At 38.3% G+C, this 27,598-nt stretch overlaps 1 protein-coding gene and 1 pseudogene across 6 annotated transcripts in view; both read left to right on the forward strand.

The window, feature by feature from the left end:
• Positions 1–27,598, forward strand: part of ETV1 (ETS variant transcription factor 1) — a 245,643-nt gene that overhangs the window by 123,589 nt on the left and 94,456 nt on the right. For 3 of the 6 annotated variants that reach the window (XM_032305975.1, XM_032305974.1, XM_032305976.1), the window contains 3 exons: positions 526–590; positions 17,594–17,700; positions 27,286–27,482. The gene's annotated coding sequence lies outside the window, so the exon portion shown is untranslated. Of the gene's footprint in view, positions 1–525; positions 591–17,593; positions 17,701–26,340; positions 27,188–27,285; positions 27,483–27,598 lie in introns of those variants that run through there. The other 3 variants (XM_032305977.1, XM_032305972.1, XM_032305978.1) reach the window with 3 other exon arrangements.
• LOC116569614 lies at positions 7,862–10,017 on the forward strand (annotated as a pseudogene).

A 27,598-nucleotide genomic window follows, 5' to 3' on the forward strand; every position in this document is an offset into this window, starting at 1 on the left:
GACCCAGGTGCATCTGTTAGGCTATATTATGCAATCTTATTTTAAAAAGTTTACTACCTTGCTCTGATACTTAATAAGATCTATAAATATGCATTTAGCTATACATTTTCTTAACAATCCTGGGACAGTCACACCTTTAAATTCCTTTCTGGTGCCTTGTGTGCAAGATAGAACAGTTTTAGAAAGCTCAAAATAATGAAAATTTAGGGGCTTAATGAACTGTTCCATTTTTTTATTCTTAGAAATTAATATGCAACTAGTAACTTATATAATAATCATACTTGAGAGGCTGGGTCTGAAAATTCAACATGAAGATCTGTTTAAGAAGTATTATTGCCATAAATTTAAGGAGCCAATACTGAACTCTCTTTATCTCTCAGTTATTTTGTATCTGTTTGGGTGGCCTACCAAGAATCCTTAGCCCAGCTTTAGTATGAATTTCATGTGGAAATGAGCCTCCTGTTTGGTCTTTTTCTTTTGCCACATACAGTTTAATAACTGCTGGTTCTTTGTGTTTTTTTCCAGGAGTTCTGAAGAGTGTGTCCCATCAGATGTGTTTTTTGTTCCTACTTGCCACAAATAGAGAACAGGTAAGAAAAATACCCCAGGAAAATGAGCCCCACACTATCATCCTATGGAGTCCCGCATCGGGCTCTCTGCTCAGTGGGGAGCCTGCTTCCCTCTCTCTCTCTCTCTCTCTCTGTCTGTCTTTCTGCCTAATTGTGATCTCTGTCTCTCTATCAAATAAATAAATAAAATCTTCAAAAAAATAAGTCATTTACTTCTATATGATTTCTCACTGTTGTATTGTTCAGTTTTTAACTAGGGCTCAGATATAGATCAGGCAAGAGCCATGCTCAAGTTACCTGAAACTGTAGTCAACTTTGACAATGTTGGTGCTTTCAGAAGTTCTCTGGCTTTCATTTCCATCATTTATTCATATTCATAAGGAAAAATATTTGAGTTTTTCAGCACAAAGAATACTGGACTGCTAATTAATACTACCTTTACTGAAGTATGTATGTGAAGATAAGAAAAAGGATGTCTCACTCTGGTTCTTAATTTCATTTTTATAAAATGAAGAATTAGAATTGTATTGGCTACAGGGGTACCTCTGATAAGAGGATATTGTAGTGAGAAGAATTGTGTGTAGCCATTATTTGTGACCAGTTGGCAGATCATATTTGTGAGGGTCTTGAGTATAGAGCGTGGGACAGGATAATTTATTGGTAGACATTAATTTGTGTTTCATTTTCATTGCCATGGAAGGATTAGAAAAAACAAGAGCTATTTTCATTTTGGTATCTCTATTTCACTCCCATCCTCATTCCAGAAAGTAGCTAGAATTTGTCCTCCGTTTGTTACTTAAAGACAAACTTCTCTCCCAGGGTTTCTTTCTGAAGTCTCAGTTTATTGAAGAATTATGCTGGAGGCAAGAGAGAGGAATGGAGGAAGACACAAAGGAGCAGAAGCAACCAAAGTAGAAAAAGATTGTCTCGAATAGGAAGGTGATGAACAGTTCTTGGACCCATGATTAACAGGGGTCATGAGCATGGAAGAACCTGGGGGAGTTTGGTTGAGAACATGGGTCTTCTAAGGAGGTAGGTCTTGAAGTACTTGACAAAGCTACTTTTGACTGCAACTACCTACCTTTAAGAAGATGTAGGCTTGTATATTGAGTATGTCCTCAGGTTTCTGTTTGACTAAAGAGCTGAGGCCTTCCCCCATTTTCCAGTCATCCTGTGAAACTCCCGAAAAGGCAGGTAGATTTTGCCAAAATGACTAAAGTTGGATCTCTTACCAACCAAGCAAGAAGAAGCTTAGAGTCAGAGTCCATCTGATTTAATGACAAGAAAGATAATGTGGCATTTATTGTTAGCGAATTTAGGAACTAAAAATTATAATGGCAGCATAATACTGCAGTAAAAAAATTCTTTGAAAATGAACTATAAACATAATCTGAATAATTAAATTAGAATTGTTTTCCTTCCCTCTAAGTCTCAAAAAGCAAAGTTCAAACTATAGAGAGAGGGAGGGAGAAAACAGTGTTGTAGTTTGTTAGAATAAATCACTGCACATATAAATTTTCTAGGATTTTTTAATGTGCAGAAAAATGTAAAGCTCTCCAGATTTTTACTTACCAAGAAGGTAAAAATTTTTAAATCAATTTTTTTTAATTTTTTATTTTTAACCCTTATGAGTGTGCATCACTACACATTCAGGAGATTTGCCTTTACAAAGCTTAGTTACTTCAAGAAAGAGTCCAGTGAACCTGTCACCATAATGTAGTGGTGGGAAACACACTCCACTGTGTGTCAAGTGTCCTGACTCGACTCCCAGTTTCTGACCTTAACCCTGTGGACTTGATTAAATCATTTAATTTCTCTGATTCTCAGTGGTATCATCTGCAAATTACAACAATTGTAATGAGAGATGCCAAAGCATTAGCTAACTTGAATTTTTTATTATGATTTTTCAAATACTTTATTTTCCTGGCTTTAGCCACATACCTTGAGAACTTCCATCTTCACTGCCATTCATCAGTCAATATCAACAGTGAAAAAAGCTCCTGATTCTTGTATCAGCTAACAATTTCAGAATTCCCTTTTCTGGGAACCTGGGTGGCTCAGTGGGTTAAGCCGCTGCCTTCGGCTCAGGTCATGATCTCAGGGTCCTGGGATTGAGTCCTACATCGGGCTCTCTGCTCAGCAGGGAGCCTGCTTCCCCCTCTCACTCTGCCTGCCTCTCTGCCTACTTGTGATCTCTCTCTGTCAAATAAATAAATAAAATCTTAAAAAAAAAAAAGAATTCCCTTTTCTGATTGTTTTCAGAGTCTATTTGAGTTCCCCAACAAAATGAGTATCAATACTATGACTTTAAACTCACACCAATATTCAAAGAAAGGCAACACTACCCACATTTTTTTTAATTCACAAAATGCCCTCCAAATGGTTATAGTTGTTTGAAAGAAAACCCACACTTGAAGGCTCTCTTATATTAAAATTCTTCAACAAAAACATGTTGCCAGCATTGATGACATCTAAAGAGGATGAAATCTAAAAGCACGTTAGGCAATGGCAGTGTCTTGAAATAAGCATCATCCTCTGTTTATATGTTGTATTTATTTCACTAAATATAAGGAATGTCTGTTTGCCTTAATTAGGATTTTTTCTTTTTTCTTTCTGAAACTTCAGTAAGGTTTTATGAATTGTAGAAAGTACTCGGCTAAGGCCAAAAAGAATATGTATTTACATTATTTGTTCTTCTTCAAAATCAGAAAGAATGATACCATAATTATATCAATGTTTACCAAAAGAGACTTCATTTTTCTGCATATGTACATTTTTTTTTCAAAGACTTTATGTATGTATTTACTTGAGAGAGAGTGAATGAGAGAGCATGTGAGGGGAGAGGGTCGGAGGGAGAAACAGACTCCCCGCTGAGCAGGGAGCCTGTTGCAGACTCAGTCCCAGAACCCCAGGAGGATGACTGAGCCGAAGGCAGGTGCTTAACCAATTGAGCCACCAGGTGCCCCTGTGCATGTATACGTTTAACTGAACAGAAAATTATAGTTCAGACATGTAGGGAGACTGAGCTAGAATTTCTGAACTAATTTATTAGAAGGTGAAAAGTAGTAATTCAAGCATATTTTGTTTACTCAACCCATTGAATATTTTCCTTTTATTTCTTTTTTCATTTTTCTTTATTTTTAATTTTTACTTAATCTCTAGAAGTAGTAAATGACAAAAATAAATGTGGTTATATTAATCAAATTTGTAACAACACTATTAGAAAAACTGAAAACAATGTGTATAGCTTTCAAGACTCCAAGCGTGAAAAATAAACAACATACCGAAGTATACAGAAAGATATGGTAAGCAAAAAAATAAAAACAAAAACAAACCCCACCCAGTATTTGTGGGAATGTCAATTTCAATTGGATTTCTAGAGACGATCTAGATCTCAGAAGAGATGACTTAAACAAATAAAACACACCAGAGAAGCTGCAAAATCATGTATATATTTTTAATTTTTTATTTGAATATAGTTGACGTATGCATTACGTTAGTTTCCGGTGTGTACCATGGTGATTTAGCGTCTCTGCACGTTCTGCTATGCTCACCACAAGGGTAGCTCCCATCTGTAATCATACATGGTATTAAAATATAAATGACTGCATTCCTTGTGCTGTACTTTTTATTCCCCTGACTGGAAACCTCTATCTCCCATTCCCCTTCCCATTTTGCCCATCCTTCTACCTTCCTTCCCTCTGGCAACCATCATTTTTTTTTTTTTTTATAATTTTTTATTTTTTATAAACATATATTTTTATCCCCAGGGGTACAGGTCTGTGAATCATTTTGATCTCTGTGTTTATAGGTTCGATTCGACTCTTTGGTTTGTTTGTTTATTTGTTGTTTTGTTTTCTAGATTCTACATATGAGTGAAATCATATGGTTATTTGTCTTTCTCAGTCTGACTTACTCACTTAGCATCACACCCTCTATGCTCATACATGTCGTCACAAATGACATGATCTCATCCTTTTTTTGTCTGTGTCCTATTCCAACGTGTGCGCATACACGCACGCACGTGTGTGTGTGTGTGTATGACATCTTCCTTATCTATTCATCTATCAATGAACACTTAGGTTGCTTCGCTATCTTGGCCATTATAAATAATGCCTCAAGAAACATAAGGGTGCATGTATATTTTCACACTAGTATTTTTCATTTTCTTGGGGGTAGATAGCCAGTAGTGGAATTACTGAATCATGTGGTATTTCTATTTTTAATTTTTTGAGGAACCTCTGTACTGTTTTCACAGTGACTGTACCAATTTACATTGCCACCAACAGTACAAGAGGGTTCTTTTTTTTTTTCTCTGCATTCTTGCCAACACAAGTTATTTCTTTTTTCTTTTTTTCTTTTAGCCATTCTGACAGGTATAAGGTGATATCTCATTGTGGTTTTGGTGTGCAATTCCCTGATGATTATCTTTTCATGTGTCTATTGGTCATCTGTGTGTTCTATTGGAAAATATCTTTTCAGGGAGAGCCTGTGTGGCTCTGTTGGTTAAGTATATGCCTTTGGCTTAGGTCAAGTTCCCAGAGTACCACAACTGAGCTCTGCATAGGGCTCCCAGCTCAGGGAGTCTGCTTCTCCCTCTACCCTTCTCCTCTGCTTGTGATAGCTCTCTCTCTCTATCTCTGTGTCAAATAAATAAAATCTTGAAAAAAGAAAAGAAAATATCTTTTTGGGTCTTCTGCCCATTTTTTAATTGGATTGTTTAAATTTTTTGGTGTTGAGTAGTGTAGATTCTGTATATATTTTGGATATTAGCCTCTTATGATATATCATTTGTACAGTGATATATATTAATACATAAAATAGATAATACATAATAATATATATTATATGTAATAATAAATAACATATATATTTACAAATATCTTCTTTCATTTAGTAAGTTACCTTTTTTGTTTTGTTGATGCTTTCCTTCGCTGTGTGAATCTTTTTATTTTGATGTAGTCCCAACAGTTTATTTTTGCTTTTTTTCCCCTTTCCTTAGGATACATATCTGGAAAAATGTTGCTGTGGATGATGTCAGGAAAAATTACTACCTGTGCTCTCTTCTAGGACTTTTATGGTGTCATATCTCACATTTAGGTCTTTAAAACATTTTGAGTTCATTTTTGTGTGTGGTGTATGAAAGTGGTCCAGTCGTTCTTTTGCATGCTGCTGCCTAGTGTATTGGAGAGACTGTCTTTTACCAATTGTATATTCTTGCCTCTTCTGTCATAGATTAAATGATCATAGAAGCATGGTTTTATTTTTGGGCTGATCTATAGATCTTTGTGTCCATTTTGGTGCCAGAACCATGCGGCTTTAATTGCTACAGCTTTGTAGTTTATCTTGAAATCTGGAATTGCGATACATCTAGCTTTGTTCTTTTCTCAAACTTGCTTTGCCTACCCACAGTCTTTTGTGCATCCATACAAATTTTAGTATTTTTTGTTCTACTTCTGTGGCTGCTATTATTGTTGTGATAGGAATTGTATTGAGTCTGTAGATCGCTTTGGGTAGCGTAAACTTTTTAACAATATTAATTCTTCTAGCCCTTTTAGCATGGAATGTCTTTCCACTTCTTTGTGCCATCTTCACTTTCTTCCAGCAGTGTTTTTTAATTTTCAGAGTAGAGGTCTTTCACCTCCTTGATTATGTTTATTCCTAGGTACTTTATTATTTTTAGTACAATGGTAGATGCAAGAGTTTCCTTAATTTCTCTTACTGCTACTTTGCTCTTAGTGAATAGAAACACTACTGGTTTCTGGGTATTAATTTTGTATCCAAATTCATTTATTACTTCTAATAGATTTTTCTTGAAGTCTTTATGCTTTCTATGCATAGTAGTACAAATAGTGACAGTTTAACTTCATCCTTACCGGTATGGATGCCTCTTACTTCTTTTTCTTGTCCAATTGCAGTGGCTAGGACGTCCAGTATTGTGTTAACTAAAAGTGGAGAGCGTGGACATTGTTTTGTTTTTTTTCTTGATCTTAGAGGAAAAGCTCTTCGTTTTTCCTTGGGGTATAATGTTTGCTGCAGATTTTTCTATATGGTTTTCTTATGTTGAGGTATGTTCTCCCTATTCCCATATCGTTGAGAGTTTTTATCATGAACAGATGTTGAAGTTTGCTAAATGCTTTCCCTGCATCTATTGAAAGGGTCACATAATTTTTATTTTTTGTTTTGTTGATGTAGTGTATCACATGGTCATTTAAGTTTGAATATATTCTTTAAAAATGTTTTTTACTCCATATTTTATGTGTATGTTGCCATATTTTACATATATTTATTCGTAAATTTCTTTTTCCTTTTTTGGGGAGCAAATTCCTCTGCCTCCCTATTTTGCTTGACATTCTGTGTTTGTTCTATAGATTAGGCAAAACAGCTACTTTGTGTAAACTTGAAGGAATGGATTGTTTCTCTTGCTATTTTCTTTTGTCATTGTCTCTGTCTTTTGTTGTTTGGAAGTTGTTCAGTCAGCCTTCAGTTCTTCTTAGGAGGAATTGCTCTCTAAATAGGTATAATATTGTGTGTTCTGTGGAGGTGGTAAGCACAGGATCTTTCTACATCACCATCTTGGACTACAACCCTATTTATGATTTTCCTTAAGAAATACCCTTTAATTTTTTTTCAGTTTCCAAAATTCATTGTTCATGCACCACGCCCACTGAAAAGAAATAAAATAAAACAAAATGGGGGGGGGGGGGAGAAATACCCTTTAGTAGAGGCATCTGTTAAACATGTCCCTATTGCTCACCAAAGACCCATAGTGTCAAAGTGCCAGCTTTTTTTCGAATTTTAAGATTTGGGATGTTTTCTGGAAATCAGTTCAGTAACTGTAAATTATAATAGGCATACATATTTTGTTCACTTTAGCCTTTTTAAGTAGGAATTGCTTGCAACACTTTAATGAGACTAAAATAAAGTCATTGACTTAAACTCTGAATACTCAGATTTGTCCATAGGATTTGAGGGTAGGCAAGAAAGCAAAAAAGTTAGTAATTCTGTCTTATAGTTAGAAAAGCTAAAGCAGAGACATCGTTAAATGAGTTTCACAGAGTTAGAGAGAGTAGTCAATGTCAAGTCTAGAACATAAAGAATCTTAAGCCATTATCTTTCAGTCTATGAAAATTAAGTCAGAATGATTAATCCTGGGCACCTGGGTGGCCCTGTCATTTAAGTATCTGCCTTTGGCTCAGGTCATGATTCCAGGGTTCTGGGATCGAGTCCCACATCGGGACTGAGCCAGGGGCTCAGAGGGGAGTCTGCTTTGCCCTCTACTCTCCCTACTTGCTTGTGATCTTTCTCTCTCTCTCTCTCAAATAAATGGATAAAATCTCTTACAAAAATAATTCTCTCAGTAAAACTTCCTGGTTACACTTTGTGCTTGTGGAAGTACAAGAATTTCTATCCTATAAGTTTTCACCCATTCCCCCAAAGAAATGATAATACAAATAGCTAACTACAAGTATGAATAACCCCAAATAAATAATACCATGGTGGGATGCAGCCTGTCTCATGAAGTGTCTATGAAATTTTTACATCACCAGAGAAGTCATCCTTGGTTTCCTTAACCCACAGAAAATAAGCTAAGCAGTCAAATTGTAGGAAAATCTCATACAAATAGACAAATATGTTCTAAATACTTTCCTTTGCCCCATATTTTAAAAAGTAATTTTATATTTACATACACACAGTAATTGAATAAACTTTGATTTAAAATTTTCAACTCTTCTTTTTAGAAAATGCCAGTCTATAGGACTTCAATTGGAAAGGAAATCTTTTGTAATAGTACATAAATCACCTCCTGACAATATTAATAGGCATTTCCTAATTCCATATATTGTATTCATTTTATCAAACAGGAAATGCAAATTCCCATTCTTTGTTATTCTCCCATTAAAGATATGCCACTTCATTGAATTAGAGACTTTTGTTGAACACAAGCCAACCATTAAAATGAGAATATGAATAAGAAACACACATATTCATCCCACCACTTTCATTCGTAAAAGTTCATGAGAGCTCTAGCTGCCATCTTGCTCCCCCGCCTGTGTGCACCTAATCTCAGCTGGTCCACCTGAGACTCCCTAAGCGCCAACCCTATTCCCCCACGCAGTCACATTTCTGCTCCAACAAGATGAAAGAAACTATCATGAACCAAGTGAAATTTACCAAACTGCAAGCACAAGTGTGCCCTGGTGGGAAAGGGACTGCTTGAAGAAAGTTGATGGCTCATAGAACGGCTATAGCAGATGATAAAAAAAAAAAAAAAAAAAAAAAAAAATTCAGTTCTCCCTAAAGAAGTTAGGGATAAATAATATCTCTGGTATTGAAGAAGTGAATATGTTCACAAACCAAGGAACAGTGATCCATTCTGACAACCCCACAGTTCAGACATCGCTGGCAGAGAACACTTTCTCCATCATAGACCACGCTGAGACAAAGTCACTGACAGACATGCTTCCCAGTATCTTAAACCAAGTTGGTGCAGACAGTCTGACTAGCTGAAGAAGACTGGCTGAAGCTCTGCCTATACAGTCTGTGGGAGGAAAAGCCCCATTTGGTACCAGAGAGGATAACGATGATGATGAAGTTCCACATTTTGTGGAGAATTTTGATGGAGCTTCCAAGAATGAGGCAAACTGAACTGAGTCAACTTCTGAAGAAGGGAAAACTTGAAGAAGTTACTGGGAAGCTGCTATCTTATATTATGACTGCCTTATACATTTTGTTAATGGATCTGATAAAATCTAGATCTCTAATATTTTTAAACCCAGGCCCCTTGGACACTGCAGCTCTTTTCAGTTTTTGCTTACACACAATTCATTCTTTGCAGCTAATTAAACTGAGGAAGCCTGGGAATAAAGTTTGAAACAAGGTTAATAAAGTTCTTTGCCTGGGGAAAAAAAAGTGTGGGAGCCTAGGAGAGAATAATGAAACATCTAAGTAGTTCTGTCCTAACACAAGAGGGGATGCATCACTTTTCAGAGCCCCACACTTACATGGGCCTTCATTTGTATTTTTCTCCCCAAATATTATTTTATCTTGTAAATATTAAGGACTGGCTTACATATAAATGTTTCAGTTCTTCTTGATAATGGTCATTTATCTGAGATTCTTCTTTAGAACCAATAATACGTACAGCAAATTAGTTGGAACTTACACTTAGCATTTCTTTCCTCAAATCCCAATTTTTTTCTCCCTACTTCCCTGCCTGTCCCCCCCTTTTTATAGTAATAGCTAAATTGATAATACAAATTAAGAAAGGATTTGTGTTTGTGGAGATTAGTGAAAGAATGGTGAGAAAGATTTTTTTTAGTTTTTTTTATTTATTCATTTGAAAGAGTGAGCGAGCAAGAGCATGAGCCGGAGGGAGAGTTAGAGGGAAAGGGAGAAGCAGACACCCCACTGAGCAAGGAGCCCAAGGCGAAGCTCGATCCCAGGACCCTGGGATCATGACCTGGGCTGAGGGCAGATGCTTAACCCACTGAGCCACCCAGGTGCCCCAAGAAAGATAATTTTTTAATGATAGAATTTTTATTTATATTGTAGGACTTCCTTAGTGTTCAAGTTTTGTATTTCTTCATACACTCTAGTCTCCCTATTGACTGCTGTCGCTCTGTATAATTGGAATTGTGAGCCGGATTCCCAAAAAAGGTTGCAATAAAAAGGGAGAAGTGGAAAAGTTATAAAGAACTAAAAATAAGTGTTGGTTTTATTATTTATTATGTACCCACTATTATTAAGTATATCATTAAGCGGTCATTTAAGCCAACAATAACCTTGTAAGCTGCGTGCTATTTTTTTTTTTAAGATTTTATTTATTTATTTGATAGAGAGAGATCACAAGCAGGCAGAGAGGCAGGCAGAGAGAGAGGAGGAAGCAGGCTCCCTTCTGAGCAGAGAGCCTGATGCGGGGCTCGATCCCAGGACCCTGAGATCATGACATGGGCTGAAGGCAGAGGCTTAACCCACTGAGTCACCCAGGCGCCCCATGAATGCTATTTTTTTTTATTCTTTTTTTTTTTTTTAAAGATTTTATTTATTTACTTGAGAGAGAGACAGTGAGAGAGAGCATGAGCGAGGAGAAGGTCAGAGAGAGAAGCAGACTCCCCATGGAGCTGGGAGCCCGATGCGGGACTCGATCCCGGGACTCCAGGATCATGACCTGAGCCGAAGGCAGTCGTCCAACCAACTGAGCCACCCAGGCGTCCCCCATGAATGCTATTTTTAATCTACATTTCAAAAGTGTCAAAACAGAGCTTAGATTAAACAACCTGCCTAGGATCACACACAGCTATTAAGTGACAAAAGCAAGCTCCGGAATCAGGCAGCCTAGCCCCAGGAATGTATTCTTTCTTAATGTCTTCTTCCCCTCCCATTTTCTCTCAGTTGAATCCAGCGTTATCTTTTTTTATTATTATTTGTCTTACTAGGCAAGAAGCAGCTTGTTTCCATTCAGAAAAATTTCAGCTGTGATATCAAATTTTTTAAAATAATCAAATGTATATAATCTGAGAGAAAGTGAATGTGACAAGCATTGATCTGTTTGACAAAAGATAATTTCTTTTATCCTTTTATCAACACTGTGATGTAGATATTTTATTTTCCCCATTTCACAAAATAAATGAAGGCCCAGGAAAGTAAAGTAACTTACCACACGTCACCCATCTGTTAAGCAGAGAAGGCATGATTTGTACCCATGCAGTCTGGCTCCAGAATCTTTGTTCCTTACAGGGGCTGACTTCTCCATTAAGCATACAGACAGTGCCAAGGGCTCACCATATTTTAGGGGGTCACAAAAATGTTTCAATTTGAATTTCTTCGAAAATCAGAAGTAAAAAGTTAACATAGTAACATTGATTATATAATAAATATGAATGTAATAATATTGAATACATGATGATTCCTTATGCCAACAGACTTAAAAATAACAATAAAATTATATATGTATGTGTATATACATATATATATAAATAAAAATTTTTTTTTCAATGTAGGAAGTAGCCCATGAAAGCAAAAGCATTTAGGGCCCACAGATGTCAAACTACAGCCATGTTCTTAACTGCTGTGCTATGCTGCCTCTCATTAATAAATAAAGTTCACAGATACACATTCTTCAGTTTAGTTGTGGAAATAATTTTCTTCTGTAGTTACCTACTTATTATTTAGCACTCTTCCTTTTTCCCAGTGAATGGCATTCCATCATTTCTTCCCAACCAAAAGGGATTAAGTTTACTGCTAAACTGCATTCCTAGAATCATAAGAGAAAGTGCTTGTAGACAATAAAATGTAGCTGAGGTCAATTTCACAAAACATAAGACTGAAATCAAATAAGTTGTTTCACTGAGCCTCATTAATTCAATGGAGAGCCATATTTGGGGGTGGGGGTTGGGGATTGATGACATAGATCTGAAAATACTCTGAAGGTTAAAAGGTAGTTTAAACGTTGTATCCTTACCTGTACTGATATCAAGCCTTGTTACAGTCTACATTTACTTTATTTTTTTTGCGAATATTCATGTTTTATTGGAGAAATAGTGCTATGTAACATTCCAGAATTCCATAGCCTTTAAGTGTTATATAATATGCAGTGCATTGAGGTATGTATTTCTTTTCTGTGCTCTGAAAAATAATGAGGGTTTAAAATAAGAGATTGAGGGGCCCATACTTTGGTTCGGGGATTGACATTAGGATAGTGGTTTTCCACTTCTGGCTCACAGTCGAATGCCTACACAGTAAACTCTTTTCACAAGTTATTATGGTCTGCATATTTATGTCCTTCCCAAATTCATATGTTGAAACCCTATCCACCAATATGATGGTATTAGGAAGTCAGGCCTTTGGGAAATAAATAGAATTAGATGAAGTCATGAGGGTAAAGCCCTCATGAATAGGATTAACATCCTTGTAAAAGTTGCAAGAATGCTGCCTGTGTCCACCCTCTGCTGTGTGAGAATACAAGAGAAGTAGGCAATTTGTGATCCAGAAGAGGGACATGACCATGTTGGTGCCCTAATCCTGGACTTGTAGTCTTAATGTTTATAAATCAGCCAGGGAATGTTTGTTTTAGCAGCTTGAAGAGACTAAGGCACCCCCACACACATATACATACATATATAATGCATAGGCAGTATGAGATCGTAGTAAATAATTCTTAGAACTTTTTCAACTATATGCTCTTTGTATTTTAAAAATGTTTCATTACAATGTATTCTTCCTTTATAAAAGAATTTTAGAGTTAAAGGTATTTCCCCTTTCTCCACTGATATCTACCCGCCCGCACCCATGCCTTTTCTGATATTCTTTGGGTTCTTATCTGGCAAAATAAAGACTGTTAACTTTATGTTAACACTTACATAGTTTTGTTTTGTTTTTGTTTTTGTTTTAATTTTACCAATCCCCAATCGGACCAAACTGATGAACTACTCAAGAACCCCCAACTCTTTATAAAAGATGCTCTGATATTCCACATGACAAACAATTTCTCTTTTTTCCTGAATGAGCTCATTAAGGCTCTAGGTGCCAGAGAGACTGATAGCTTTAGGGCACTACAGAAACAAAACAAAACAAAACAAAAAAACCTCAAAAAACCCAAAAATGGAACAAAAATGGAAATGCAAGTATCATTTCATCAATACTAATCAATAGCAATTTTCTCCTATTCCTATTGTAACCATTTCTTAGGAAAGAATGTCTTTTATGTCCACATGGTGATATTAAATCAATAGAATTAGTAGCCCTTGGGGTCGACTCCTACTGCTGCTTTGTTGCTTTGTTTTTGCTCAGAAAATTAACACGAGTATTTCACCCACTTGAATCCATAGAGCTTTAGTCCTATACAATGTTCTCCCAGGGAAAAATAGTAGGTGTTCAAACACTTTTGATAAGTTTACTCGGTCTCAACCCCAACCCCTCACCATCCCCAACTCTAGGTGGCCCTAAACCACCTCCACTGAAATTTAGTTCACTGGGAACCTTCTCATATTAAAGGCTCTGGTAAGTGCCAACGGGATATTTGTTTTATTTTAGTTTAAATTAACTTAATTGCATTCAACTCAACATTTCTTAAACTTACCCCAGCACAGCACCCCCCTGCCCCACAACACCTATTAGTGTTCCAAGATAACATCCTTCCCTCAGGACAAACTTTGAGAACTGTGTTCACTTTATTGTGTAATCACAGTCATCAAGACTACACTTAGAAAGTACTTGAAACCAGACTTGCACAATTCTTCAGCATCCATTCATTCATTTGTCTTGAGGTGAATGGGAGTTGAATGACCTGAGGTTTCTGTCTCTGTTTCTCTGCTTACTGGTTCTATGACTTGTGGGTGAATCCTTTCCCTTTTTTGAGTATCGGTTTCCTTGACTTTATTTTTATTTATTTATTTATTTATTTATTTAAATTGTTTCACAGAGATGCCCATTTTATTGAAGAAACTTTATCAGACTTTATAAAGTTGCCCCACATTTCTGAATGTGAAACTTTATGTGAATCAAGCTTTATAATTGTTATTGGAAATAATGCTTCAGATTTAATGTCTACTTTGCCACATATACCTAAGTAGTTTTGAGACTTCACTTGTTAGGCAGATTCATTTTATTCAGGGGGGCTTGGTTAACCTGCATCATTAGCATACGTGTGAAATTAGAAGTACTTAGGGACTGCACTGTCTTCAGCTTTTTCTCACCAAGGCTAACCCCCAGGAGGTGTAGATTAGCAGGAGGCTTGCTCTCATAGTGTATCCCTTTCTGTGGATTTTCCTAACCCAGTAAACAGATTTTTTTCAGCAGAGGGAAATGGAAGGTATAAAAGTAGGTGGGTAGCTTGTTCAGTGATTGAACCTAAAAATCAAGTGTGTATTTGGAAAAGCATACTTTGTAAGAACAGCAGATTGTCAAAGGTTGCATGATGGCACAGTTCCAGGAAATCATAAAGGCTTTCAAGCGATCTCGAAATAATCAAGTTCAGGGTTTCCTTGACTTTAAAAAGGGCCACTAATACTGCTAGTGCTAGTGCTGTTCTCAAGACCTCATGAGAAAATCAAGCAATATATAAAGTGCTCAGTGCCCAGAGCAGAGCTCAGTGTTTCTTCTCACTCATCTCTCACCCTCCTATGTTTCACAAATGAGAACAGTTAAAAATGAACAACAACAACAACAAAAATTCTAATTAAAAACAAAACAAAACATTTTTCCCATTCAAGTTTTTATAATTCTGAGGAAATTGTCTACTTTACTCATCTTGGGTTAGTGGGCTACCTGTGATTTCCATGACTACTGAAAAAATAATTTTACATGAGACTAATTGCAAAGCAGATCAATTTTTAGAATAAACGTCCTCGAAAATGTCTCTTTAATTTCCATTTAATTGGAACAGATTCATTTGCCGTCCTTATTCATGCAAAACTCCCATTGACATCACTTAGTTCCAAACTAAATTAAGTAATGTAAATGATAAAAGCAGAATCACTGCACAGAAGCAAGAATATTGGGCTCCTTCTGTGGCTCCACACAATTGCAGAATCTAGCAGAAGGGGACTCGGTGGCAGAACAAAGCCTCTGAGGCAAGACCCTAAGCGAAAGCATAAACAAGAAAAAGTGGAATTTGAGGTCCCTGTCATGGACATTCGGAGACAGGATTTATAGAAGAGAGTGAAAGATTCCATTTCGCCTTGAACATGCTTCTAATTAACTGTATTCATTCAAGGGGTACATGGTGCATGCTTAGTTTGAGCCAAGTCCAGTTTTAGGCAGGCTTGTAAACAATCCTTAAGACCACTGGGATCCACCCTACTTTCTAGAGCTTACAACTTGTGGTAGGCAGAGGAGGAGAGAGGAGGGGTCAGGAAGGAAACAAAAACTAGGACACATATGTACACGAGTTGGAAAATCCTATACAAGCTGAATCCTATGATGAAAATACGACAGATTAATATGCTAGAGAGAGTGAGTAGGAGAACCATGGGAGCATGTCATGAAAGGCCCTTCCAAAGGGGTGTTTTGTTGCTCTTGTATCTCTACTTTTAGTTTATGCTTCCCATTTGGTTGGGGGTGCTGTATGATCTGTGCACTTCTCATGTAAGACACTGCCTGGTACACTGTGGTAATGAATACTGAATAGAGAATTTAATAGTAGGAAATACATTCGAACTTCAGCATAAGGGATTTAGTTATTATTAGACATATCCCAACCCTGGAGTATTAAATCCCTAAATGGTATTGTTCCTCTAAGTTCTCGATTTCCTTTGTGTCTTAGTCTGCTCAGGCTGCTGTTATAAAATATTATAGGATAGGTGCCTGACACTTATTTTCTCACAGTTCTTAATATTGGAAATACAATATCATAGTGCCAGCATGGTCGTGTTCTGGGGCTCTCTCTTCATAGCCTGGCTTTTTCCTATGTGCCAATATGGCTTGCTTGTGAAGGGGGAAGGGGGGCATGGGGAGGGGAGAGCGTGGAAAGGAGGGACCTTTGGGGAGGGAAGGAGGGAAGAAGAGAGGGACTGAGGGAGGGAAGGGGGAGAAATGGGGTGTATGTGAGAGAAATCCCTTTCTCTTCTTTTAAAGCCCCTAATCTGTCTTGAGGCCCCACTCTCACGATCTAATTTAACCCAAATTACTTCCCAGAGGCCTCCTCTCCCAATGCTATCACATTCCAGGTAGGGCTTCAACATAGGCGTTTTGAGGGGGATGCAAATATTTAGCCTGGAACATTGGTTTAACAGCTTTAAAAATAGGATGTTTTTACTAAATCTTTCAAGACATCACTCAACTATGTGTAGGAATACAGCCATAAATAAGATAAAGCCCTTGTTGCCGTAGAGCCTTAAGTCTAATTTTGGAAGCCATTTTGAATACATTCGAATGGCAAATAAATCTGTTGACTCTGACAGATTGGATATTTTTAAGAGAAAAATGTCCTTATGAGGCACCTGGGTGACTCAGTAGGTTAAGCATCTGCCGTAGGCTCCGGTCATCATTTTAGGGCTCTGGGATTGAGCGGGGAGCCTGCTTCTCCCTTGCCCCTTTCCCCCACCCTCCTCCCTGCCCATTCTCTCTCTCTCAAATAAATAAATAAATAAATAAATAAAATCTTAAAAAAAAAAAGTCTTATAGAGACCTTTAAATGGTCCCCAAATGATGACAGCCTCCTGATATTCACTGCTTTGTGCCATCCCTCTCTCACATTGGATTGGTCTTTGTGACCAATAGCATAGAGCAGAAGTGATCGTTTGTGACTTGCAAGGCTAGGACATAAAAGACTGGGGCCTCCATCTCGAGCTTTCTGTCTTTTGGGTTATTTGCACTTGGGAAGCCATGTCAGCAGCCCTACGGAGAAACCCTTGTGGTGAAAAACTAAGCTCTATAGCCTGTAGTCACAAGGATCTGGGACTGCCAACCACCACATGAGCAAGCTCAGAAGCAGATTTCCCTCCAGATGACTGCAGCTCTAGCCCACAGCTTGACTACAGTCTCAAAAGAGACCCTGAGCCAGAAACACCCAACTGAGTTGTTTCTAGATTCTTGATTGAGAGATACTGTGAGATAATAATCGTCGGTTGATTTTCGCTATTAAATTTGGAGGGTGTTTGTTACACAGTATAGATAAGTAATGAGTCTTTCAGGGCAGTTAGTTTGAGAAACAATGGTGTGGAGTGTTCTTGACGATTTTATTAGATAATGAAGGCTTAAGTAAGTTAACAAATTCTTATTAAGTATGGCTGGATGTGTTGGAGAATAAGACTTGTTATGGTGCTGATATCAAACTAGGTGAGCTACCTACCGATGCTTCTTCCTGCTGTAAGATTACATCATCCAGAATCAAGCACTGGTATCTTCAATTGTGTCACAAATGATTCAAATAACAACAATATATAAATAACTATAACGAATGTCATGGCTTTTTCCTCTATTTTAACTGATAACATTTATTATTTTAAGAATTCTGAGTGGATTTTGGGGGTGTGTGTGAGAATGTGTGTATGTTCCAATTCTAAATGCTAAATTGTTTTTAGGTCTCCTCCATACACACACCTGAGGCAATGGGGTTTTGCTTCCTGAATGCCTTTCTGATAATGGCTTCCTTCATTGACTCAAATGACACCCATCTTTCCTAACAAAGGTAAAGCTTTCGTTCATGATTAACTTTTTTTCTGGGTGGACTGTGTTGCCCTGAAATATATTTGATAAACTAATAAGCATTAATAATATTTGACAGAATGGAAACAGGGTGTAACTTCAATTTGGAATATAAAAGTGAACCAGGAATAAAAACCTGAGTTTTATTTAGAGTGTGTCATACAGATACAAAGAAGATTTGTAGCTTTCTTTGATGTGCTTACATGAAATGCCTGTAGTCAAACGGCTATTTTTAAACTTGAGAAGGAATTCAGGACAAAAGGAACATTTTAAATATAAAAGGGAATTCAGGAACATCACAAAGAAGTGAAATCACTATTACGAAGTTCAAAGACACATTGTTCTTCAAATACCAAGAATCTGACTTAAGTATCATTGGTGACCCTCATTCAAGGAAGACTTTCTAGGTTTTAAGGAAGTTACAGACATGAGGCTATTCTTTTGCCTCCTTTTTAGAAACTGTTCTGTTTTGGGCATCTATTCTATTTTACTTTCTTGAGATTACTTTCTCTGTTGTGCTTTCTTGTCAATTCTCTCTCTCCTTCAACTACCATGCTAGACTTTTTGAATCCTATAATGAGATCTTAGAGGCAAGAAGACTGGCCTCTTGTGTCAGGCGTCAAGCGAGCCAACCACCAGAGACCAGGGGAGGTTCTGCTGTGTCAGTCCCTCACCTGAGGAGGATAATTATTAGAGACCAAGAATTGGTCCTCACATAGATGGGAAGGTAGAAAATTGTTTTAAACGTGGGTAGGAAGTCAGGCTGAGTGTTCCCAGGTGTCAAGGACATTTCTAAAAGTCATCCAGAAGGTCACAGTAATGTAAATAATGGCATCAATGAGGATTAACTGAGAGTTGAGATCTGTTGTCTGACATCAGAGTAAAGTTCCAACAGATAAGAAACGTTACTTTTATGGAGTACCAACTCTGCAGTTTAAATACATCAGCTCGTTTCTCCCCCACAGCAATTTTGGAAAATAGATTTTATATCCATTATATAGATGTGGAAACTGAGACCTAGAAAGATAAGGTGATTTGCCTTGTGTTGGAGCCAATAATTCAAATCCATGACCCTCTGAGACCAACCCTCTTTCTATTATACTGTTTTTTTTCTCCTGTACTGTGGTTGATTAAAAGTAAGAAAGTCAGGGGGTTGCTTTCAAAAGGGTTCTAGGGCATCGAGTACAAACCCTTCATTTAATAAATTTTTAAAAAGGTCATATTTGTACAAGCTATGATTCTGAATTATATATTTCAGATACTTTGCTTTTGGCCCCATAAATATCACTGCTTTAGAAATCACAAAGAATGTTGTTATTGTTGTTTCTAAATGAGATAAACCTACAAATGTGAGAAATATATTCAGTTGAGTGTAGCTTTTAATTTTCTTTTCTTTTCTTTCTTTTTTTTTTTTAATGACATATAATGTATTATTTGTTTCAGGGGTACCAGTCTGTGATTAATCAGTCTTACACAATGCACAGCACTCACCATAACACATACCCTCCCCAATGTCCATCACCCAGCCACCCCATCTGTCCCACCCTCTCCCCTCCAGCAACCCTCAGTTTGTTTTCTGAGATTAAGAGTTTCTTATGGTTTGTCTCCCTCTCTGGTTTCATCTTGTTTCATTTTTAGAGCAAATTTTAATCTAAAAGCCATTTCTACTCAGGTAGTCAGCCCTTGCCAATTGCCCAACAGATTTTTGTTTTCAGAAAGTCATTGCTCATAACAGTGCTTAAATATTTGAAATTTGTTTATATTTGTAGAGCAAGGCAGTTCAGGAGCATGCTATCCATTTACTGGATATCCATTCATCCTCCAGCAAGCATTTGACACCTTCTCTGTGTCAATGACTAAGGACACAATTGTAATCAAGATCCTAAGGAGTTTATCAAACGAAAGGCAGTAAGAAATATTTATACATAATTTAGAGCTATGGAAAAATGTCACCTTTGAGAGCCACGAAGGAGGAATTCTCCTAATTCTCCTTTGGGGATCATAATTGGGTAAAACAAACTCTTTCCAGGAAGACTTTCTAGAGGAGGTTACCTTGGGAAGCCAGCCTGGAAATACTATTCCTCCCAATGTCTAATATACATAAAAGGTTAGCTTGTTGGGTATTTTGAGTGTTCTCAAGTTGTGTCCCAGAGGAATAAAAGTCAATTTCTAAAATGGACCTTTAGAACCCTTTTTGTCTCTGTTAACTAATCCATCTTTTACATTTGAGGAAAGTATAGCAACCATATCTCCATTTCTTGTTGTGGTCCAGAAAACAACTGTAAGAGTAGAGATTGGTGAACTTTGTTGCTGTTTTACTCTTTTTAATTTAATTTACTTATTTTATTTTATTTATTTTTGCTGTTTGTTTGAAAGTTACCAATGCCATGCTTTTGGTTTTTAAAAATGTAAGGTGTCATCTTTCTAAAGGAAAGTTTAGGATTTGTATTTTGTTCTTTGCTTATAAGCATAATTATTCCAAATTATGTATCATTTAAAAGTTATGATCCCTGACCACCTACATATATTGACCTTCTACAAATGGAAACTTCTTCGGTTCTTACAAAACTAATTCTAATCTAAACTACTAATTCATTCATTCTTTCAGTGGTATAAAAAACTTGACTGTAATACATGCATATTGTAACCAACCCCTATAAGTACTAGGAGAAAAATTCAGTTACCTTTTACTTCACATTAATCAGATCTACTAGAGGTACATGTGACTAAAAATAAAAATGGTTGTATCCTTTTTGATGATCAAAAAAAAATCAACATGTTTAGATAAATATAGTATCTATAGAAAGAAAAAAGAAGCATAGATATATATTGTACATACTCAGTGGGGGTGATATTGCCCCCAAGTGTTGAAAATGCATTCTTGGAGGAATAGCTGTTAAGTATTATAATAGTTTGTGACTCTCCAAAGAAATACAGGACATGAACAGATACACAGTATATTTCTGATATTAAAATTTAATGAGAGGGCAGTTAGGGATAAAAAATGCCCGAAAAGTTTCCTTAAGGGGCAGTAATGAAACAATGTTGAGAAACTATGGTGTCTGTGTGTGTGTGTATGTGTGTGTGTGTGTGTGTGTGTATTTTGTATGTGTATATATGTATACCTTTATGTGCTTTATTTTCAGTTTTGAACAAAAAGAGGATATATTACTCTCTTTATTCTGTCTCATGCTTTTTTCACTTGATGTGCTAAGCCACTTGGGAATCAGGGTTGACACATGCAAATGCTCACAGGGCTCAGCTGGGTAACATTAACAAGAAAAAAATGAATTGGGGAAGAATGTGGACCATAGTAAAATTGAGAGCCCATGCTCCTTTACCCCTTAAGGAGTAACAATGTTCAGTTCCAGCTACTGTAGCCATGAAGGAATTTGGGCTCAGTGTTATTACATGCTCTCATTTGTCATGCAGTACTGGAAATCTGAATTTTAGAAGTTGACAGTGATTTCCCCATGAGGGTCAACATTTTGTGGGTCAAGCCAAACATGTCCTTGCTAATAAACATGCATGCCTCCCTTTGGATTTTAGTAGAAGTCCAATCCAGGTTTCTCAAGAAAGATTCAGAAACCAATTATAACAAAATGCCCTGCCACCAGATTTGTATGTGATATGTTTGCTGGGCCCCAGCTCAGGCGTACTGAATTAGAAACTCTATGGATCCACCCAGGAATCCAAATTTTTAACATGGAGTTTCTTATGCAATCTTAAGTTTGTGAATCAAGGACATTGCATACTTTTTAACAGCGACACAACCAAAATTGAACGTCAAAACATGAAACTATAATACTTTTTAAAAGTCATCCCCTTATCTATACTACATCTTCTTTAGACACGCATCAATCAATTGATGGACACTCGGCTGCTTTCATAGTTGGACTATTTTACATAATGCTGCTGTAAACATAAGGGTGCATGTATCCCTTTGAATTAGTTTTCTTGTATTCTTTGGGTAAATACCCATAGTGCCATTGCTGAATCATAAGGTAGTTTATATTTTTTAAAACTTTTTTTTTTTTTTTTTTGAGCAACCCCCATGCTGTTTTCCACAGTGGCCATACCAGTTTGCATTCCCACCAGTGAAGCACCAGGGCTGTTTTTTCTCCAAATCTTCCCCAGTACTTGTTTCTTGTGTTGTCGAGTTTAGCTATTCTGACAGGTGTGAGGTGATAGCTCGTTGTGGTTTTGATTTGCATCTCCCTGATGATCAGTGATGAACATCTTTTCATGTGTCAGTTGGCCATCCGAAAGTCTTTTTAGGAGAAATGTCTGTTCATGTTTCTGGCCATTTTTAATTGGATTATTTGTTTACTGGGTGTTGAGTCTTTAAGTTCTTTATATATTTTGGATAGTAACCCTTCACTGTATATGTCATTAGCAAATATCTTCTCCCATTCCACAGGTTGTGTTTTAGTTTTGTTCATTGTTTCATTCATTGTGGAGAAGCTTTTTATTTTTTTTTTTAATTTTTTAATTTTTTTTAAATATTTTATTTATTCATTTGACACAGAGAGATCACAAGTAGGCAGAGAGGCAGGCAGAGAGAGAGAGAGGAGGAAGCAGGCTCCCCGCGGAGCAGAGAACCCGATGCGGGACTCGATCCCAGGACCCTGAGATCATGACCTGAGCCGAAGGCAGCGGCTTAACCCACTGAGCCACCCAGGCGCCCGTGGAGAAGCTTTTTAAACAGTGGACTGTTAGCCATAAAAAAGGATGAAATTTTGCTATTTGTAATGACGCAGATAGAGCTAAAGAGTATAACGCTAAGTAATATAAGTCAGAGAAAGGCAAATACCATATGATTTCACTCATGTGGAATTTAAGAAACAAACAAGTATAGAAAAATAAACGAGAGAGAGAGACAAGTCAAGAAACACTCTTAATTATAGAGAATAAGCCCATTGTTACCAGAAGGGAGGGCTGAGGGAGACTGGATTGAGCTGGTGATGGAATTAGAGTGCACTTGTGAAGAGCAGCGGGTATAGAAGTGTTGTTACCGTCCTGCACACCTGAAACTAAACTCTCAGGAGTGAAAACAAAAACTTCAAAACAGAAACCATTCCCTTATTGATGGGAATTGAAATTGCTTCTAAATTTTTCCCTCTCTAAATAATACTTCAGCAAACATTCTTATGCACATTGCTTTTAGTTTTATAGGGTAGATTCCAAATCAGATTATGGGGTCCAATTTTAGGATCCAGTAGATACTGTAAAATTACTTTAAAAATGTTGCATAAAGTCACATTCTGATCAGCAATATATGTGAGTGCCCTTATCCCAATACTGACATCCCTGGGTAGTAAAAAATTTTTTAACGTTCTTTCTTATTTATTTTTTAAAAGATTTTATTTATTTATTTGACAGAGAGGGAGAGAGAGAGGACAAGTGGGGGAGTGGCAGGCAGAGGGAGAAGCAGACTCCTCTCCAAGCAAGGAGCCTGATGTGGGGCCAATATTCTTTATTTTTTAAATGCATAATATTCTGACTTCTTGTATAATTAAGATTATACATGTGTTTGCCTTTCCTCTTCTTGGGAAGTTTGCAGATAGCCCCAGGCTGACAATGGCAGGTTTGATAGTGAGACCCAAGACCTTCAGTTTCTTTGATACCTTCCCTTCTTCCTAGGCTCCACCCTCCCATCAAATCCCTCCTTTTTCTTCTCACAGGGAGCCCACTAAGCTATTAATTATCTTTCACCATTTTGGCAAGTCTCTAAGTTTTCTTTTGGAATTATAGTCATCTGTTTATTTCCTTTGCACATTTGGCTACTTAGTAGTTGATTTTTTTTTCTTACCTATTTGATGTAGCTTTGTGCAAACTAGGCCATAAACAATTTGCTTTATATATTTTTAAGAAACAAATTATAAAAGTTACTATTTTACTTAATAATCAACACAATTTGAACAAATTTTATTTAATTTTAATCATATTAATAATTTAAAACAAGCAATATAATTTTTCTTTTTTTGCTGCTTTTAGAAACTCATCATTTAACATCATGCATTTTCAGTATAATGCTATAATAAGTTAACTGCAGAAAAGCCACTAAAGAATGTTATTTTATTTTATTAAATAACAGCAAAGGAACTGTAAAGATTTAAGTAGCTTATATGAAAGTTAAAATCTTTCCAAACTTGGATATGAATTTTTTTTTTCTAAGGTGGGGGCTTTCTCTCAAGAGCTTCTATTTCAAAACCCAAATGGGATTTCAAAATACGAGTAAATAAATGTCAAAGCCTCTTGGCCTCTTCTCTGCCATTCTTTGCCTGAAATCCTGCCAAAATGAAATTTTCCATTCAAGGACTGGCATTTACTAAGCTGATTTTTCTTAAAGACTCACTTTCAAAAGTAGTGGAAATTCTGAGCAACTTTTGACGTTCCTCTCTGTGGATAGAACAGCTTCCTCTCTATAGACATTTTCCACAATGGCAACTTTTTCTGAAAAACGAATTTTTCAGTCCTTGAAATATGTTAGGCATCTAGGTCTATTGTGTTTTTTTTTTTCTCCCAGTGCCAGACCCAGAAGATAAACAGCAGCCAAACTAAAAGCTAGTGTTTCATTAGGTATCATAGCACAAAAAGGAAAGAGAAAGGGCAGAAGAAAAGTGGGAGAAAGGAGTATGGTCCAATAGTTCACTTGCTAGAGGGGCACATTTAGCTCAGAAAAATTGTGCTGTCTCAACAAAACTGAGCTGTAGCGAGACTGACTGTCTGCTTATTCACATAACATCATTTTCAATTACTGTTAAGATCAAATAGTTAAGAGCTGAGTGCGTTTAAAGAATCCAAAGGCGTAACTATGGAGCGGTCCCCCCCACACTCCCGCCCCTCCGCCGCCCTCACTACAGAATAAAATCGGAGGATTAGGGCGCAGCTTCTTTTTGCCAGTCTAGCGTTGGTGGGGAGAAGGGGGAGTGCTTTGCGGAGCCTGTGAAAGAGTGAGGACTTGGGAAGTGGAAACTAAAACTGTCAGCCAGAAAAATCCTGCAGTATTCCTAAATGAAAGTTCAAAAAAGTTAACAAGGAAACTGTGGGATGAATGAAAGGTAAAATTGAAAACTACAGGAAGCTGGTTGAGAAAACTGAAATCTGCAATCGAACTTTGCACTTCTAAAAGCAATGGCTTGACGCCCAAGTTAGTAGTCTGTCCTTAGGCTTTCTCCCCGCTCCTTTTCGCAGCTTTTCGCGTAGTAAGTGCACCCTGAGATTGTCGCCCCGTGAGCCTTTAATTTCTGAGTTCCTTTCCTCTTGTTCTCAGACCCAAGCCTCCTTTTCCTCAAATAGTATTTGTTCAGAGACGAATTATAGCGGAGATGGAGGGGTAGAAAAAAGTTTTTTGGTTTGGGAAACTTGGGCCTTTGTTGTGTCATTTCCCCTGCCCCTCCACGCCCCCAACCACGTGACCAGGAAAGGCCGGAATTTTGTGAATGGAGCCGAAAGGTGGCTGCAGGGGCGGGAGAAGCTCCGCCCCTTCCCTTGAAGCGGCCAATCTCCTAGCGGAGCGCTGCGGGGTCAGCAATAAACAACAATGGGCTGGGAACATACGATACATTATTGGCTGAGGCGAGCACCTCGCGGGGGCCTCCCCTGAAGCTCCGCCCCCTCCCGGTTGCCCTGGATACCCGTCAGGCTCTGGCCGCTGAGAAGGTCTTTGGAAACTGTTGCTCACGTTACCCAGGCTGGTTTATCCTGGGAATGCTGGGCGGCAGGACACCCTTGCTAATGGCTCCCCGCCTGACTGCACCCTCGATGTACCCCAGAGCCTTGGAGACCCAGGCTGTGCCCGGAACCCTTCCGTGGCCAAGGTTAAAGTGCAGTTCCCGCCCAAAATGCCTGTAGGTGCTCGCGTTTCACCGGCTGCTCGTACTCACTAGTTTCGGAATGCACCGTGGGTGTCCTTGCTGTCCACAATTACTGGGTGTTTCCCAGTTAATACTTTTTCTGTTGTTGTTTATTTAAAAAAATATATATGTATATGTATATATTTTTTACATAGATCTTTACCCTCCTAGTTCCCTCCTTGGGTCTGGAATGGAGTCTTGTGGGCTCACACTCTCATGTAAATGCGTCTCCATCACGTTCCATTTAAGGAAGGAAACTTTCAAATAGAAATTGAGAACTGCAGCACGTTTCCCTACGGGCGGAACAGCTGCCGGAAACGTCCTTTGGTCTCCAGCTCTGATCGCCATCAGGATCACAAGAGAATTTCAACACCACTAAGTGCCTGGTCCCATCCTCACAGCCTCCCATCTACTATTGGGCCGAGGCTGCTTCCAAAGCGACTTTTTTTTTACAGCTCCAAGCCTCGTAGGCGCGTCAGGGCAAGTGGTTTCAGAGTTGCAGCCCACACTTTTTAACATCCCAATCATTGTCCTTGAAACTCGAGCCCCTTCACCGCTCGCCCCCAGCTCCGGGCTCTGGCGGTTTAAAAGCTGGAGAGGAAGTGAAAGCGTCAAGTACAGTAAGTGACACCCTCCACCTCCGTGTGTACATAACAAAAGCTCAGGAAATGTGCGGGTCCCTAGGATATCCGAGCCACCCCATTCCCCACCCCCCCCCCCCCGGCCCTCCCCCTACCTCCACAGTGGGCTGGATGCATCTTGTTCCCGTGCACGTGTAGGATACATTTGCTTTTTATACTTTTCCTCACCTAGATTGGTCTGTGGTCCTGCTAAAATTCCCTCCCAACGCAACCGCTCCTAACAAGCAATTCCTCAGTGCTTTCACTCATAGATTATTTTACTGTCCCATGAATGATAGGGTCTTGTTTTACTTGAGGGTGGCCGTTAAAAAGTGGCGCTGGGTGTTGAAAAACGGGCAAAGAATTTGGGCCAAAAGCTTACTGGAAACAAGTCTAAGGACCGAGGTAGGCGCCTTATCAGGTTAAAAGTAGGGGGGGGGGCGGTGCTGGAGATGTTGAGGGAGAGGATTCGGGGGAGTAAGGAGGCATGGGCTTGGTGGGTCGCACTTCAGAGTATATACCCGAACCGAACAAAAGTGATTGAGGCAATCAGCCCAATAGTGGACGAAACGCACCGGTAAGGAATACTAGCGACTCGATACACATGGCTTCAGTGTCCCTTCAGGGACAATAAGCAGCGCGTTAGGAAGGCAGTTGATTTCCTCCGTAGCTTTTGCAGGCTGTGGATACTGCGCAGCCCACGGAGCATCCGCTGGGAAGAGGGGCGCGAGAGATCCACGAGAAGGGGCAGCAAGCCGCCTGATTGACAGCTCGAAATCTGATCTTGTGAAAGAGACGCGGAGCCAATGGGAGGCAGCGATCCATCAGTTTGGATTGGAGGCCCCTGGAGGAGAAGTAGAGGAAAAACCACCGAATTGAGCTCTGTCAGAGGCGCTTTCGGCTTCCAAAGGGGAAGTGCTGGGCAATAATTAATGTTTTTATTAAATTTGGAGGGAATTTTTTGCAGCCGTTCGCCTAGCGTGGCCTTCAGGTGGGTCTTTCCAACAACTTTTTATGTCTCTCCAGATAATTGCATGGTTGTGGGTTGCAAAAACTATCCTTACGAAAGAGGTGTCTCCGTCTCTTTAGTCCCGTTAGGTGCAAAGCAAGTCTCGTTGATCGCCATTGCTAGTTTTGCACACGTTTGCGAATCAGAGCTACCCGGGGTACACCGACCGCGCAGGGAAACATCGAGAGTGTAAATAAATACATCGCCTCTTGTTCGGATTTTTGCTACTGCCGAAAATATGTAAATTGTGAACTCTCTTGGCTCTCTTTGGATCCAGGTGAAGGAGGCGGTGTAGGGAGGGTTATTTTTGTGAATGGGACTGTTGGAGGGTAATTAGCTATGCAAATTCAAGAGCTTCATTCATGACTTTTTTTTTTTTTTTTAAGCCTAAAA

The sequence above is a fragment of the Mustela erminea genome, chromosome 11 (assembly GCF_009829155.1).
Source record: "Mustela erminea isolate mMusErm1 chromosome 11, mMusErm1.Pri, whole genome shotgun sequence".
NCBI lineage: Eukaryota > Metazoa > Chordata > Mammalia > Carnivora > Mustelidae > Mustela > Mustela erminea.